We start from the raw sequence: 13959 nt of genomic DNA on the forward strand, positions 1-13959 counted from the left end.
GATACGCAACAATAGGATCTATTGTTAAATGTTTCATTCACGCTTTTTTTGTCGCAAGCGATTTCTTATCGAAAACAGAGAGAAACAATAGTTCTCGTTTATTTTCCAAACAGCTTACGATGAAAAACTACCGTCGTTTTGAAACCCTTTATTAGGTGGTTTATTGTTTATAAGATTAATTTACATTATTACCTCATTGATTGACACATTTATCCTAGTTAATCTAAGTGGGCTCGATGCAGTGAAATCAATAAAAATAAAATGTCTAAAAATAATAAAATAAAAATAATCAATGGAGTTACATTTTTGCCGAAAATGTGTTGTTCGTCGTTGAATTCCACCAGTTGATCCAGAATGTTTCATAAAATGGCTAACACTCTATTACACTCTCTATTTTCGTATTCATATTGACGGTTTCCCCCCTTATCGAACGCGACGATTTGAATCCGTCGCGGATGAAACCGTCGCCAGAGTCGTCGCAGCCAATCAGCAGGCGGGAGTCTGGCGTTTCTCCGATCTCACTAACACAAACAGCAGCTGAGGTGGTGCTTGATTCGTTGCGATGATTCAGAAATGCCGACTGGAAGTTGGCAGCGTGTTTTGTTACGAAAGCAACATACAATACCTAACTGAAACTGGGACAAAAAAAACAGGTATACTTTTCAAAGTGCTTATAAAACAAAAGGCTGATAAGTTGGCTCTGTAACGTAATGTCAGTAAGAAGATGAACTGATGACAAAATAATATTTTCATTTACAGTTCCTCACGGAATGCTGTGAACAACGAAAATCTCGAATGGTGTAGTTTTGATTGCAAAGCTAGTTATGTTGTAATATTAATGATCAAATATTTGTACTAGTATCAATGACACAATAATAACTGAACTTGTGCTACAACAAAACAAGTTATTGAAATGTAATTTAAAGAAAATATACCTTGAGCACGATCATAACAAAATAAGATTGCCCAACAGAACATGTTATGGAACGGTGATGACTTAATAAGTTAATAATAACAAACCGAGATATAAAAACAGGTTTTGTGATTCCGTTGTTATTATTTTGATATTTTCCTCTGCTCGGGTAGTGTCAGAAATACCGTCGTGTAACCACAGAGAACAGACATCCAGGCTAGAACAAATTTCATTCAGAAAGTTGTGTAAGGATTTGAATCTTCACTTGAGTAAGGTTGCAAACCAATATACGATGACAACACTAACGCCGCCAAACACCATATTGCCACAGTCAGTGGTGAATTGAAACATTTCAAGTGGTGAATTAAATTAGTATGGGAAATTAACCGATTGCAGCGCCACGCTATTGCCACTTGTGTTGCCGATTTCAAATGGCCGTTAAATTCCTTACACAGCTTTGGAACTGGACTTGGATGTCTGTTCTCTGTGGTGTAACCACGTTTCAGTAACACAAATAATATCTAATTTGCTATTGACAAAGCAGGATTTAAACTCATCCAGTTTACTCAGTTGACGAGCGCACAAACTTTGAGCATTCATATGACATAAATTGATGAGATTGTCAGGGAGAGCAACGTTCATGACAGCTCTTGGAATATTGGCAATACTTCTATTTGCACGTGCATCATCTCTTGATTGACTAACCGGCATCATGAATAGGAAACAAGTTACATCGTGGATGCGTAAACCAGCAGAAGGGGGTAGGAATAGTGAACGAAAAAAGTAACAAGTCAACGAACAAACTAAAAACTATTTCTAGGAAACTCATATTCATACTAAATAAAGAAAGTGGTAATGGATCATGAATTAATTGAAAAGCTTTTACAATGCTATGTGATTCCAAAAAGCAGCAGCAGCAACAGTCGCAACAGTCAACAGCAGCACACTCCAGTAGCAGATTCGTCAAGCAGCAGCAGCAACAACAGATGTTCCCAACAACAACGGCAGCAAATAACTTTCAGGAAGGAAGATAACATGGGAGAACTATGGAAAGGAACCATGGATAAAGCATGATAGGAAAATAAGAGCTATGTAGGAATGGTTGAGCTTTAAACTTTCAGGCGGGGAAGAATCAGGACTAAATGATGGGAATCATGGATCGAACAAGGTAGGAAATAAAATAGCAAGGAAAGGTTATTTACGACTGTAACCATACTCCGTCAGCTGTTCAACATCGAAGATTGGTTGAGCCACATCGCCTTCATTCGGTTTCACGTAAATGGTTCCATCCTTGGAGTAGACATTCCTAATACGACCGCTACTCTTCAGCTTCAACGCAATACCCTTTATGTTGCGTGCCGACTCTGTCAGGTTTTCGTTTAGGTACACCCTCTTATCGACGTCAAAGCCTAGTTGATTCAGGTTTAAATTCTTGTTCAACAAGTAGCGATGAAAGAAATCGTCTCGAGAAGCCCTGAAAGCGAACTGTAGCAGGATCGGAGGTGATGCACCGGTTGTGATTGGGGTGCGAGCCAACCGTTTGGTGAACACAGGAGGACAATCTGATTCACTGTACCCAATGGCAGTAGAGAGCATCTTCGCAATATTGTTGGTATTTTCCGTTGAATTGTACGGAACTCCCGTCAAGATGAGATCGTCAGATTTCGCCAGTCTGTTGATTGCGTCCTTATTCCTCCTAACATCCATTTCTGTTTTTGTTTGGACTTCACGAAATTGTCCGAAGTCACGAGCGCAGTCGGCCTTCAGTTGATGTACCTCGTCCCGCAGAGAAGAAATTTCATTGACGAGAGCAGCATTGGTAGAGTCGATTTTTTGCTCGATCCTCGCATTTCCCTCGGCGATAAGCTGTTTCATGCGCATCAGCAAAACGTCGAAAGTCTTTACCTGATCTTCGGTCTGGTCTAGATCATCACGTGAGCGCTTCTTGTTTTGGTTCTCACCGCCCGTTCCTAACGGCAGAGCAAGTACGGATTTCTCTTTATTATCTTTACCCATGCCACCAGCGCGAGTTTGCCTATTGGTGCTCATACAAACGAGTGGATGGGATGACGTGTGCGGAACAGCGGAGTATGGACCAACAAGCAATATGGAAGGCAAACAATTGCAGATTTTGGACGAGAATAAATTCCCGTTCAAGAGCGATAGGCAGCAGGAACCGGTAACACTTTGCGAGACGTAGAGCAGCTATTATGCAGGGTGCCACAAAACCGTAGAAACTATAGCATCGGACAGTTTTACACGTCGAAATACTACATTAATTCACGACCCGAACAACTCATTAGCTACCGCGCTCCATCACACTCACACTCGATATTGCACAAAAATGAGTTGTCTAAAGAATAGTGTTTTACCCGAACGGTTCTAACTTTGCGAAAAATTAATCAATCGAGCCCAAATTTGTACCAATGATGCACATATAATAGGTTGATAAACAGTCAAAATTTGAGATTTTTGGATGCACTCTATGAAAAGTTATAGCATGTTGAACTTTTTGATGAGAGAAAAAAAGTTACCTATCCCAAACATTTTGGCCATCCCCTGTACTGCCGTTCTAAGCATATCTGTCCCATGTTGATTTTCAACATTTTTCACTTTTTTCCTCCTATCGGCATAATTGTATGTGTATTTTTATGTAAACTTGTAAAAGTCCTTAGTTTGTTCTGAAATTTCGAAAATAAATACCAAGCCATATTGTCCCATTGTTGCATTTCCAAGCATATCTGTCCCACTAAAAGAAATACAGTCAAAGACTGCGAAAAGTATGCGTGGAAATTTCAAATTTGCGTTGTGTTTCACAGCATAACTGTCCCGCTGGGAACTATTTATTCAAAAATGAAATATTTTTTATTGCGTTAAAAAAGGCAACTTCACTGATTCCACTTCAGATATAATCCATTTTAATAGAAATACAGCTGCATGTGCCGTTGTGGTACTGTAGCTATTGGTCAATTAGAAAAATACGTTATTAACTTTAATCGCAGTTTTCTCAGTTGCACATTTTTTAACATGGTACAGATATGCTTAGAAGGGCAGTGTAGCATATACAATCGAATATTCGTATCGTTATACATTATAAATGACCATTTCAATCAAATAAAGGATTGATGGTCCTTTTTTTCAGGCTATTTATAGAGCAATATCACGCTGCTCATAATACCAAAGGTAGCACGGAACCATCTTCCAGCGCATAAATTTATTGAAATTATGTCTGATATAGTATACTACAGTATTGGTACAAAGTAGTTTTCTAAATAAACCTGGAATTTGAAATGCAATTTTGTTTTAGATAAAAATGTCCAAAGTAGCCCCCATCTGGTTCTATATGAGATGTGTCCGATTGGTGTATGAACAACTTTTTTGTTTATTGATGGATTTAGTTTAAATTTTGCATACATCCTACATACATACTCACAATTATTATGTGTAAAAATTGTGGAAATCCATTCACTACTCTGGGAGTTATAATGTCATAAAGTTGAAAAATCATGAAAAAGTGTAAAAAGAAGCCCCGCACGACGGTATTTATCATTTCGACTTCATGATAACGGTCGCATCATGGCCGCACATGCCTCGCGATTCAAATTTCGCGGAGCGTGGTTTGTTATATTCAGCATGACCATGCTGAGGGTGACGGGTTCGATTCCCGGTCGGTCCAGGATCTTTTCGTAAAGGAAATTCCCTTGACTTCCTTGGGCATAGAGTATCTTCGTGCCTGCCACACGATATACACATGCAAAATGGTCATTGGCAGAGGAAGCTCTCAGTTAAAAACTGTGGAAGTGCTCATTGAACACTAAGCTGAGAAGCAGGCTTTGTCCCAGTGAGGACGTTACGCCAAGAAGAGAAGAGGAGAGGAGGTTTGTTATAATGCTTAACGACAACGTTCTATCGTTATTGCTATGATCGCGCGATGCGCTTCAACTGCGACACATTCGGAATCTTATCATGATCTCTAGATTTCCATCCTTGATGATGATGCATTTGATCTAAATTTGTCGCATTTAACCTTAAGGATTTTGATTCGAAAAAACGTTTTCAAACCAAATAAATAACCCGTTCATAACCTACCAGGAATGTTACCAAAACATCAGAGGAGTAGGATTGAGATTGAGCATGAGTATGAGCATGAGCATAGATGACCGCACAATTCGTAGTTGCTACTTCGTGATTGACCAAAGCAATCGAAATTTTACAAGAAACCAATGAATAAGGCTTGGAACTAGCTTACTACTCTCAATGTACACCGTTCGAGAGCTCTCAACTTTATTAGGGTGAATAACGGCGCCGGCCACGTCCTTACGGTCATCGAGGAAGGGAGGAAATATTAGTAAGACAAACGTTGTTAAAAAGACCGCGAATCGCTGCATCTCCACGTTCGTCTCAGGAAGGAATTTTTTTGTTAGTAGGGTAGGGTACATTGTCAGTCTAATGTCGTTTTCGTTTTTGCGGTGGTGCTACACCGGTGTAGCACTTTTGCACCGAAAACGTTCGTTTTTGATTTTCGTGCTACACCGGTGCAGCACTTTTTCTGCACCGCGCATGATAGTGTAGCACTCAAAAAATCGGGAGTGTAGCTGGTGAACACCGTGTCCACCAATCAGTGTTTGCAAAGTTGTCAATATTTTGGTGTTTATACACGCACACCAATGCAACTGCACCGAAAATGTTCGTTTATTCAGCGAAAAGTGTAGCACGAAGCGTTGTAGCACCGCCGCAAAAACGAAAACGACATAAGAGTCACCTACGGTTGTAATATGATTTGACAATGGATCAATAAACACTAACTTTCGCGCACAATCGACCACTTTTCTATAAGAAACATATCGTCTCCACCCCATCAGGGAGCAGAAACTTTTAGCCCATTCCACGCAGGAATGAACTGAACGCAACAAAGGACACATTAAGGCCGCACGGGACGACGTGTAATTTTTCCTATCTTCCCTCTCTTTCTAACAATTTGCCTCGCGATTTTGAAGAAGCAAATATCAATTTCCACTGCACTGACGTAGCTGAAACTTTAGTCGATTGTGCACCACAAGTGAGCAAATGAACGATCAAATTTCTAGTCAATAATATGAAGTAGAAGTTGAGATTTGCATCTTACTAGCAACAGAGCAATGGCGGACGATTCAACCACCGTCCCGTCCGGCCTTAATAAACCCAGAGAACATCACAATACTGAACACTAAACACCCGCGCATCTATTGTTTTGATTTTCACGCGAGACAATAGCGAACGCGATCGATTATGCTGCCATACTCTCCCCTTACAAGAGCGATGCACGCACAGCAAAGAACAACACAATACTCCATAAGAGAAGTAGGATTGAGATTGGCAAAAAAATTCGTTAAGAACGAGGCTCATAAATGAAATCTGCCCAAGCGGGGTAAAAGCGACCACCTGGAACTGGGTAAGACGGCCACCCCTAAGTTCATATAACAATATAGCTGCACCCTCCTCCTCCTGTCTCCTGTTAGCCTAGTGGTTAAGGCTATGGATCGCCAATCCGGAGACGGCGGGTTCGATTCCCGTTCCGGTCGGAAAAGTTTTCTCGGCTCCCTGGGCATAGTGTATCATTGTACTTGCCTCACAATATACAATTTCATGCAATGGCAGGCAAAGAATGCCCTCCAATTAATAACTGTGGAAGTGCTCATAAACTCACGTTTGCTTTGTTTGTGCTGGACGTAGCCAGAAACAACATTGTTGTGAAAATATTGCGGATTTTACCCCGTAATAGACTCACACGCGGAAAATTTTGTCCCACCAAAATATTGTCACACCGCTTTTCCCATAGATTGAGTTTTGCCACCGCTAACAAAACCAACATTGAACGCACTCTCTCGGTCGGTGCAATGAATACATGGTTCGTTCAGCTGCTAAATGCCATGCAATCTGGCGTGTGAGTATTTATTTTCCCTCTTCGAAGAATTGTTCAAAAGTCTATCAACGAATGAAAAATGCAATAATGGGTGTTGGAGTATTAATATTTACAGTGCTCCAATAAAAAAAATAATTGGTAACTCTTGGACAACTATGCTAACCAATTTTCGATATGATGGACTTCTGGGAGTCATGTCTTATTTCAACGTATGGAATTTAAACATTTCTAATCACTGTTGTTTAAAAAAATCGTGATGGTCCTTCCTACCCCTCTAAGACGGGCCGTCTTAACCCGTCGTTAAAAATTCAAGTGATTTCTAATCACCTTTTTTAAATGGCTCAAAATCATAAAAGTTTGAACAGTATGAATCGAAAGATAATTTTCTTGGATGCCTAACACTCCGAAAAAAGATATGCTTTGTTAAAACTAGTGTAATTCATTGTCAGTTTTAAGTTATGATTTTTTAGGCTTAGAGTGGCCGTCTTACCGCGTCTATCCCTACATTTAAGCATTGGGCGATTACGTTTTCGTGACAATGGTTTTTAATGAAATATGTTCTAAGTGTTACGTCTGTTTCTCTGTGGAAACACTATGCCCAGGGAGTCGAGAAAATTTTCCCGACTGGAACGGGAATCGAACTCGCCGTCTCCGGATTGGCGATCCATAGCCTCAACCACTAGGCTAACTGGAGACCCCAATTCTAGGCATATCATTTGGGAGAATTTTATGGCAATTTACGTGTGACAATCTTGGAGGATTTCCATCGATATTCTTGGTCACTTCTTTACAACTTCCTCGGCAAATTCCAGCTTAAATTTCAGTTAGCCTACCAATGGCTTGGGCTGCGAATCACTTATCCGATAACTGATAAATCGATTCCTGATCCTAGTAAATGTGCAAGAAAATGCAGCGATTTTTTCAGCAATTATTTTGGAGACTCCCTGAAAGATTCATTGAAAAAAAAACACATCTTTTAAAAAAATCTGTTTTTTTAGAAATTCTATCAGCATTTTTTTCAGAAATTCCTCTAGAGGAACATCCAGAAATTTGACCAAGCATTCTTCAAGGAAACCTTCCTTGCTTGAGACATTCCTCCAAAGATAGTTTCAGAAATTGCACCGAGGTTTCTTTCCGAAAACCATCGAAGGATTCCAGACATCCTTACCTTAAGTTACTCCTTAATTGTTCTAAAGATTTTTTATAGCGAACCTTCTATGTTTTTTTTCTGTAATGCATTAACGGATTCCATCAATGACGTCACGCAAATATTGTTCATTTTCAACCCCACTCCTCCAATGGCACATTTTTTGTATGTGGTTGCCACACTCAGCTGAACCTCCCTCTCTTCTCAAAGCGTCAGAAAATCTATTGACGTTCCCCAGTAATATACGAAGAATCCACATTTTCTGCATAGATTATATCTTGCATACAAGATGTTTATTAGTTGAATGCGGCACTACTTAAACACTGAACTGAAATTATAAAATTGTACATACACTAACACATACTAATACATACGATGAGCTCATCTACATATATGGACAATAAACTACTTCACTTGGATTACGGCCGGCTAAGAGAACAGACGGCTGCAAAACGGTGAGTCGATAAGGAGAGCGTCCAACATAGCTCTGGTCCTCACAAGTTCCTACCTCATGCTTCCACGGGTCAAGCGATGACAAAGTCCTCCAGCTAAGAGTTGTGTGCTTAACAGGTAGTGCAGCCTGGGCACTGTTGTCCTTCTGACTTCAGCTAGATTAAGGAGGTACGGTTCGAGCGTCTGTTCAACAAGGAGGTGCGACTCAAACAGCGTCTGTTCTGGCATCCAGCGGCTGAGTAAGAAACGCCCAGCTAGATCCTAGTGTTGGTTGGGACGTTAAACAGAACTGGCACGATGGCCCTCCGGCGAGACAGGAGTGTTGGCGTAGGCCCAATAAGCCACCCGTAAAAATCCCCATTGCGAATAACATAGGAGAAAATACGACTCGATACAATCGGCATAGACCCACGCGACAAAATAAGGACTACGATTGGAAACTTGGAACATGGAATTGCAAGTCACTAGGTTTCGCAGGAAGTGACAGGATAATTTACGACGAACTACATCCCCGCAACTTCGACATCGTGGCGTTGCAGAAACTTTGTTGGACTGAACAGAAAGTGTGGAAAAGCGGGCATCGAGCGGCTACCTTCTACCAAAGCTGTGGCACCACCAACGAACTGCGAACAGGATTTATAGTGTTGGGCAAGATGCGACAACGTGTGATCGGGTGGCAGCCGATCAACGCAAGGATGTGCATGTTGAGAGTTAAGAACCGTTTCTTCAACTACAGCATCATCAACGTCCACTGCCCACACGAAGGGAGACCCGATGATGAGAAAGAAGCGTTCTACGCGCAGTTAGAGCAAACATACGATGGTTGCTCGCCGCGTGACGTGAAAATCGTTGTCGGCGACATGAACGCGCAGGTAGGAAGGGAGGCAATGCACAGACCGGTAATCGGGCGAAACAGCCTGCACGCCGTATCGAATGATAACGGCCAGCGATGCGTAAACTTTGCAGCCTCCCGTGGTATGGTAGCACTTGCGTGCGCAGCCTTTTCTTTTTTCTCGCTCGTTCATTTTGTTGAACGCAAGAAAGAGCGAGATAAAAGAGGGGGCAAAATGCCCCCTCTATTATCTGTTTCTTTCGCGTGTTTGTTTACGAGAGTGAGTGAGAAAAAAGAAAAAGCTGCGCACGCTAGAGTATGGTAGCCCGAAGCATCTTCTTCCCTCGCAAAGATATCCACAAAGCCACCTGGAGATCACCCAACCCAACCTGATCACCCAACCATCAAACAGAAAACCGAATCGACGGTAAATTTTTCCCGGATTCAACCAATGTCCGCACATACCTCAGTGCGAATATAGATTCGGATCACTACTTAGTCGCTGAATGCATGCGTTCAAAACTTTCGACAGTTATCACCACGCGTCGAAGTCGAACGCCGCGGCTCTACATCGAGCAGCTGCGTAACGTAGAAGTGGCTCAAGACTACGCGCAGCAGTTAGCAGTGGCCCTATTAACGCAAGAGCAGCTTGGCGCAGCAACACTTGAAGATGGCTGGAGGGACATCCGATCCGCCATAGGTAGAACCTCAGCTACAGCACTAGGCTTCGCGACTCCGAATTACAGAAACGACTGGTACGACGGCGAATGTGAACAGTTGAAAAAACGAGAAGAATGCAGCATGGGCGAGAATGCTGCAACACCGTACGAGAGCGAATGAAACACGTTACAGACAGGCGCGGTACAGGCAGAACTCAGTCTTCCGGATGAAGAAGCGCCAGCAGGAAGAACGAGATCGCGAAGCGATGGAAGAGATGTACCGCGCTAAGGACACACGAAAGTTCTACGAGAAGCTGAACCGCTCGCGCAGAGGCTTTGTGCCACAAGCCGACATGTGCCGAGATAATCACGGGAATATTCTCACGAGCGAGCGTGAGGTGGTCGACAGGTGGCGGCAGCATTACGCACCTCAATGGCGACGTTGCAAGTACCGAAGGTGGCGTGGTAACATATCTAGGAGTATGTGTACAGGACGAAAGACTTCCGGCCCCTGACCTCGAAGAGATTGAGGAGGAGGTTGGCCGGTTGAAAAACAACAAAGCCGCTGGAGCAGATCAACTACCAAGCGAGCTTCTAAAATACGGTGGAGAAGCACTGGTGAGAGCAGTACACTGGGTCATTACCAAGATTTGGGAGGAGGAAGTATTACCGGAGGAATGGATGGAAGGTATCGTGTGTCCTATCTACAAAAAGGGCGACAAGTTGCCTACAAGATACTCTCCCAAATTTTATGCCGCCGTCTATCACCGATTGCAAGAGAGTTTGTGGGGCAGGATTAATGGGTGAACGCGCTACAACGGACCAGATGTTCGCCATCCGCCATGTGTTGGAGAAATGCCGCGAATACATCGTGCCCACACATCACTTGTTCATCGATTTCAAATCAGCGTATGATATAATCGATCGAGAACAGTTATGGCAGATTATGCACGAATACGGATTCCCGGATAAACTGATACGATTGATCAATGCGACGATGAATCGAGTTATGACCTAATTCGAGTATCAGCGACACTCTCGAGTCCCTTCGAATCTCGCAGAGGGTTACGGCAAGGTGATGAGTTTTTGTGCATGCTGTTCAACATTGTTCAACAATAAGGAGAGCGGGGATAAACACGAGTGGGACGATTCTCACGAAGTTCGTTCAGCTGCTTGGTTTCGCTGATGATATGGATATTATTGCTCGTAAATGTTAGACGATGGCGGAAACGTACATCCGACTAAAGAATGAAGCCAGGCGAATCGGATTAGTCGTTAGAATGTGTCGAAAACAAAGTACATGATGACAAAGGGCTCCAGCGAGGAATCACCGCTCCCGCCTCCCCGAATTTATATCGACGGTGATGAAATCGAGGCGGTTGAAGAATTCGTGTACTTGGGCTCACTGGTAACCGCCGAAAACGGCACCAGCAGCGAAATTCAGAGGCGCATTGTGGCAGGAAATCGTGCTTACTTTGGACTCCGCAGAACTCTACGATCGAATAAAGTTCGCCGTAACACGAAGTTAACTATCTACAAAACGCTGATTAGACCGGTCGTCCTCTATGGGCACGAAACATGGACCAACGCGCTCTTGGAGTTTTCGAACGGAAGGTGTTGCGTACCATCTACGGCGGAATGCAGATGGAAGACGGGACTTGGAGAAGGCGAATGAACCACGAGCTGCATCAGCTGCTGAGAGAACCAACCATCGTCCATACCGCGAAAATCGGGAGGCTACGGTGGGCGGGTCACGTCATCAGGATGTCGGATAGCAACACGACTAAAATGGTTCTCGAGAGGCATCCGACCCGTACAAGAAGACTTGGAGCACTGCGAGCTAGGTGGGTCGACCAAGTGGAGGACGATCTGCGGACCCTACGCAGAGTGCGTAACTGGAGACAAACAGCCATGGACCGAGTGGAATGGAGGCCACCCCGGCCTTGGCCTGATCGGTAAGGTAAGTAAGCCTTTTTTCTGAGGAAACCTGGAAAATTTCTGTTATGGAAACATCCTGGACTTACCGGGAATCGAACTCAAAGACCTCTTGCGAACACCACTTCAGCTGTAAAAGCCATCATCATAAAACCATTCTTTCGCAACCATCAAAGTATGGACATTTCCACATTGTAACCTGATACTATATGCCTCATTATGCAAGCACTGCCGTTGTCGCAGATCGGTCACCAACGATTGTGACCGCGAGTCCCCGTGCCGACAAAGGTCCGTGATTAATTAAGGTACGACTAATTTTGCAAATGTTTTGGAGAATCACACATTACCCCTGGCCTAACCCGTGATTTTATGAGTGAGTCATTTGTTTTGCGTTGCGACGCTCGGAAAGTTTTACTCGATAATGCCTACCATGAAACCGCGCGGAAAGTTAGATCTTATGATTTCGGGTCGGTCCTTTGGTCGATCTTTTCGGGTATCCTTTCTAATGAAACCATTCGTAATCTACTGCGGCTGGCAAATCAAAGCACCGATGCCGCATACTCTTGGGCCGGTGGACGATTCTTGGTGATGTCGGCGTTGATCAGGTTGGCAACTTTATTACAAAGGTATAAAAACAATTAAAACTGCGCACCGTGGTGATATATGTGAGCGGTGGTCGAGCGGCTTCTGGCGGCACCGACCGTTCCACGAAGGTCTCTACTATGTTTCAACGGAGCTAACCAGCCGGCCGTAATAAAGAAATGGAGAATAATTTTAATGAGGCGACATATATCTTATTACGTTGCTGACGAAAAGCGTTCTTTCGGTTCCGTACTCGTTTGAGGCTAGCACGTGAGATTTTACGCGTTTTTCACTTGTATTTTTTTTTCAGCCACACGGTTGGTTGTTATTCCGTTTGGTCTCTCGGCGTTTAAGATATATCTTCCGAAATGACGACCGGATAGTGCGTGGATCAACCGCGGTGTCCAGCAGCAGGAGCAGCGAAGTCGGCCCCATTGGTTTATGATGAGTATGTTTCAGAAGATTGCCCATGGAGATGAGCGGTTGATGATAACCTTTTTCAGGAAAATTATGTTTCGACGTTTGTGAATATCATGTGCCGACCAGAGGGACTCACTTTAGGTTTTTTGAATTCGGTTTATTATATTTGATAAGTTTGGCTTCAACCGAATGAATCATCATTGCTTGGTTTTATTAGGATGCAAAAACCATAAAATCATGAAGAAAAATATACTAGTTGAACCGCAATTTAAAACATATATGTTATTTTTCAGGTGTTATTTATACAAAATTATGGTATTCATTTTTGTTATTTTGCCTCTTATGTCCACCTAAGGGCATGTCGAGGTATAATGTTATTTAAGATAAATACCTCGATATGTTATTTTGTTGCTATTCTTTTCTGCTCGGGTACACTCCAAGAAATTATCATGTCAATATAATTTCACTTGGATGCCCATAAAAAGAACGGCTTGTTAGACACAATTTTGTAATTTCTAGTACAACAGCAATTAGTCTAACAATCGCTATGACCGAATCAGCAAATAAATATATGAGCCTCCCAGATAAATGGATTAGTAAAAAAGTTAAATGTAGGCATAGAATCGTATACATCCGATTCTCTTTTGCACGTGTCGTTTTTCTGCCATAACGCAGTCAATTTACACCTACTTACTCGATTTTTCGTACACGTGTAGTACTGACGGTGTCGACCCGTGCAAAAAAGAATCGGCTGTACTGGTCTGTTGACAGGAAGGCACACTATTAATGTATTGCCGTGAACTGTTTCTTCGTATATTGTGTCCAATTCTCCATTCATTTCTTTATTGATTGTTTACGTACGTTGATGATTAAATTTACATGTTACGTGTAAATTCCTTTTTTTAAGAGTATTTATGTCACGAAAAAAATACATTTTATTCATCCATCTTGTTGGGAGATGTGGCACGGTAAAAACTGGGTATGTTACGCAATTCAGATCCCATTGTGATCCACTAGCCTCTGCCTAGCATCTCCTATCCCTACCTCAGCGTGGTACCGGCTGGAAACAACGAGCATCCTTAGGGAAGATCGGGTAACCAACCCCGGTGGGAACTT

Source organism: Aedes albopictus, chromosome 1 (assembly GCF_035046485.1).
Source record: "Aedes albopictus strain Foshan chromosome 1, AalbF5, whole genome shotgun sequence".
NCBI lineage: Eukaryota > Metazoa > Arthropoda > Insecta > Diptera > Culicidae > Aedes > Aedes albopictus.